This window comes from Tupaia chinensis, unplaced genomic scaffold, assembly GCF_000334495.1.
Source record: "Tupaia chinensis unplaced genomic scaffold, TupChi_1.0 Scaffold000227_1, whole genome shotgun sequence".
Taxonomy (NCBI): domain Eukaryota; kingdom Metazoa; phylum Chordata; class Mammalia; order Scandentia; family Tupaiidae; genus Tupaia; species Tupaia belangeri.
The window spans coordinates 41,155-45,464 of NW_006159702.1; the positions used below are offsets into that span (position 1 = coordinate 41,155).

The window sequence follows — 4,310 nt, forward strand, 5'->3', positions numbered from 1 at the left end:
AAAAGGGGGGGGGGGGATTCCAATCATTTAGAGATGGAGTAGGAAAATGTTCTGCTGTAGATTCTGGGAATTATTCTTCCTCTGGATTCCTTCAGGACTAAACTCTTCTCAAATTTTGATTTGTACGTAGGTGGACCCAAAGCAGCTGCTGGAAGATGGGATAAGGAAGGAGCTAGTCAAACGTGTTGCTTTTGCCCTGCATCGGGGATTGATATTTAACCCTCGTGCCAAGGTACTAAATGGCCGAAGCTGATTGTCTTTTTCTCTACTCAGCTGGCGAGTTGGACTAGAATACCATCTTCAACCTATTATGATCGAGATCTTTCCCCATCTGATGTGTTACCTGATCTTCAATACAAACACAAATGTGCTTTTTGCTTCTAAATTGTAATCCATTTATAGTCTAAGAAAATATTTTTTAAAGCAGTGCTTTTTCCCTTCACTTGATTCCTAAGTTTATGAATAGAACAGGTGTTTATGAGTCAGAGTTACTTCTTAGAGTTAAACGAACTTATTAAAAAAGATAGGAACTATAAAGGCTATAATTTTAATTTTGTTCTATCCTTTAGGGAATATGATCATTTTTCTCAAGAGACAAAAGGCCTGAAATTTATATATAGGGTATTTTTCACTTCAGTAAGTTCTTTTTTTTTTTTTGGAGGGGGGCGTGCTATGGGGCACGCATGCTCACCAGAAAGACAGAGACAGAGAGGCAGAAAGTAAGAAATCATCCCCCAGGGGGGATGGCCACGTCACAGTCCCTTCTCCTCCATTCTCCTCTCGGGATCTTGGGTGCAGGCACACACACGTGCAGGGTGTGAGTTTAAGCCACTGAGTCCGGGACTGGAACTGCATTTGACTACATGGGAGTCCAGCACCATAGTCATTATGCCAACTGCCGGTCCCTCGGTAAATTCATTTTAAAGTATTTCAAAGTTAGATAAATTCATCAAATGTCATAAGAAAAGTTATTAACATTAATTTTTTATATTATTTTATATGAAGCTTCCTTCCCTAGTACAGGAAATCTGTCCCTTGCTAAAAGTTCGGCCATCAGTAGCTGCTCACTCTAGGTGAGGTAGGAAATAAGTATTTCCAAATCATGAACTGTCTTCAACCATGACTGTGGTCTCTTCATTGGTGTGTCATCACAATTCTACTGTAAAGTATTGATAGTTTACAATCTGTTCCAACATAATAATTTACATTTCTCTTTTCGTGTAGCCAAGTGAATTAATGCCCAAGCTGAAAGAGTTAGGAGCTACCATGGATGGATTCCATCGTTCTTTTGAATATATACAAGACTACGTCAGCATTTATGGTCTGAAGATTTGGCAGGAAGAAGTATCTCGTATTATAAATTATAATGTGGAGCAAGAGTGTAATAACTTCTTAAGAACAAAGGTATCTAAAACAATTTTTAATTCTTGACTATGTTTCCTATTTTTCATGTTTAAAGTATACATCCCAAATTTCAGAAATGCCAACAGGAATGCTTACTTAAATACTAAAAATTAGGCCAGTGGTGGCTTGGTAGTTGAGGCACTGGACTCACATGGTTGACCATACTTGGAGTCCCTGACCTGGAGGCTTGTTTTCTCACTTTCCCTCTCTCTCTCTCTCTGGTAAGCACATGCATCTGATAGCAAATTAAATAATAATAATAATAATAATAATAAATAAAATTAAATAACTTTTTTTTAATATACTGAAAATCAGTAAGCACTAGGTATTCTGAGTACCTTTAGAATACCTTCAGGGGGGTATGAGGGTTGCAAAAATTTGATTTGGTACCTGACCTTGGGAGTTTATGTTTTAAGGAGAAAGTAAACGTAATTAAGTGACTACAGTATGGAGCTGCTTTTTGTAATTGTTATAACCAAAATACTGAGAACTCAAAAAAAATTAGGACTTCAGTTGGGTTTAATCAGGGCATATACCTAGGAGTGGGGTTCCTGAGACATATAGTCTATCCTTATCTTATTGAGGCACTGTTGAACTGTTTTCCACAACAGTGACACCATTGTATCACCAGCAGTGTGTGAAGAGTTCCAGTTGCTCTTTTTCTTTTCTTTTCTTTCCTTTTTTCCTTTCTTCTCTTTTTGTTGTTGAGAGATTTTTGCTGTAGGGTATGTGTGCTTACGGGAGAAACAGAGAGAGACAGAAAGTGAGAAGTCACCCCCTGCCATGCCATAATACCTTCTCTTCCATTCTCCTCTCAGGATCTTGGGAACGCACGTACACACGTGTGGCTGGCATGAGTTTTAAGCCACCGGGTCTGGGACTTCAACCACGGTTGACTAAATGGGAGTCCAGCGACATAACCATGATGCTATCTGCTAATCCCCAGTTGCTGTACTTCTTAAAGAACACTGGATATTTTCCATTATTTTATTATGGCCATCCTATTCAGTGTGAAGTGATATCAGACTATGGTTTTGACTTGCATTCCTTAATGGCTAATGCTGCTGAGCATCTTTTCACATGCATGTTGGCTATTCATATGTCTTCTTTGGAAAAACTGCCTACTAACTCCTTTGCCTATTTTTTTTACTTGAGTAAGTTTGATTTGAGTCAGTAGTTAACAGAGACACTCCAGTTTTTATGTAGAAAACTGATATTTTCAAAAAGGTTGAATATCTTCCAACCTTATGATATTTTGGATTTTTATGTTACTCTGATACATATCAACTCATAAAACAAAAGCCAGAAGTTCATGTGTCTTTCCTTTTCTCACTTCTCCTTAGTCAGTTCACTTTTTCACAGATGTTTCTTTTCATAAATGTTATATGTGGCACTTTGGGAAGCTCTTAATACAGTTTAAAGAGTTCCATCGTCAAAATCAAGAAACATTTATTATCACTGTTCATGAAGCATTTGTAAAGTTATGTGGAAAACAGGTAACTAGGTTACTTTATCGAAGGTGTACTAAATATATATGGCTTTGTTTTCTAGATTCAAGACTGGCAAAGCATGTACCAGTCTACTCACATTCCAATACCAAAGTTTACCCCTGTGGATGAGTCTGTAACGTTTATTGGTCGACTCTGCAGAGAAATCTTGCGGATCACAGACCCAAAGTAGGTACATCTGAGTTCTCCTGAGAATAGCTGGCAGAATTAGCCAAGAGAAAATGATTCTCTGCTTTCTCTATCTATACAGTACCTTGTTGAATTCCCATAAACTAAATATTCTCTTGATGTGGCTCCTTTATATCGCCTTCTCATCCAGCCCTATTTTGTCACTAGAAACTTAGGAAAGTTAGCAAACTGTTTATAAACTTCTTCCAAAATTTCCAGCAGAAATGAGGAATTTTGTTTGACTCATGGGCCAGAAAGAGTAAATGACCCAAAAGGCTTTATAGCTTCTCCTTTCTTGGTACTCGGGCTGAATCACTGATGCCCTCCTAGAATATTCTCCAGCTAAATCTCTATTAATATATGCAGAGAAGACTAAGATGGATTGGAATTTCCATGCCATGTATGATATCACTGTCAGAACTGGGCGTCCCTCAAGTGATATATTCATATACTGCCTGGGTGGCAGAAGGACTCTGAGAAGCCTGAAAGTAGAAGTTGTAGGCAGTTCTGGAAATCATCTCATTCTGTCCTAATTTATCTCCAAATTTAAACCACTCTTGCTCTGAGGGCTCCTTTTGCTCCTTCTCAAGCCTCATTCTGTTAAGAAAGTTGACCATATAATCGAGAATGCTTATTGAAAATGCGGAGACTGGGACTCCACCCTAGATCTACTGAATTCAATTCTCCAGAAATGGGATGTGGATTTGTATATTTTAACAAGCTCTTTCAGTGATTCCAGGACCCTCTCTCTCAGTGTTTGAGAACCCTTAAATGGCAGCTAAGAGTATAGTTTTGGAATCAGGTCTATGTGAGCCTCAGTAATCTGGAAAATGTGGATGGAATGAGGTAACACATGGAGAAGTCTTAGCACCATACCTACCCGCCACATAGCAAGTGCTTAGTAAATGTCGTTGGTTGTTATCGTTGTTATCAGCATACTCATCGAGAGTTGGTCAGAAGATGCATCTACAAATTTAAGAAAGTAGGAAGAAAGGGCAAGTTGCTTTGTCGTAGTCTCAAACATTAGGTAGAACACAGGAATTCTGAATTCCTTTGTTAAAATAGACCTGACACAGGTTCTATTTTGCCCATCTCTGGGAATTTAAAAGCCTCCTAGAGACAACAGGACTTAAGTCATTTAGCCTGACAGCTAAAACTAACCTTGACTTCTCAACCCAAGTCACCAACAGCCCAACTCAGTGGAAATAAACAATTTAAAACTGTAATGTA

General features: G+C 38.4%; 1 protein-coding gene across 1 annotated transcript in view; it reads left to right on the top strand.

Moving 5' to 3' along the window:
- WASHC5 (WASH complex subunit 5) overlaps positions 1 to 4,310 on the top strand; it is a gene marked incomplete at its 5' end in the record, with an annotated part of 67,697 nt that overhangs the window by 40,930 nt on the left and 22,457 nt on the right.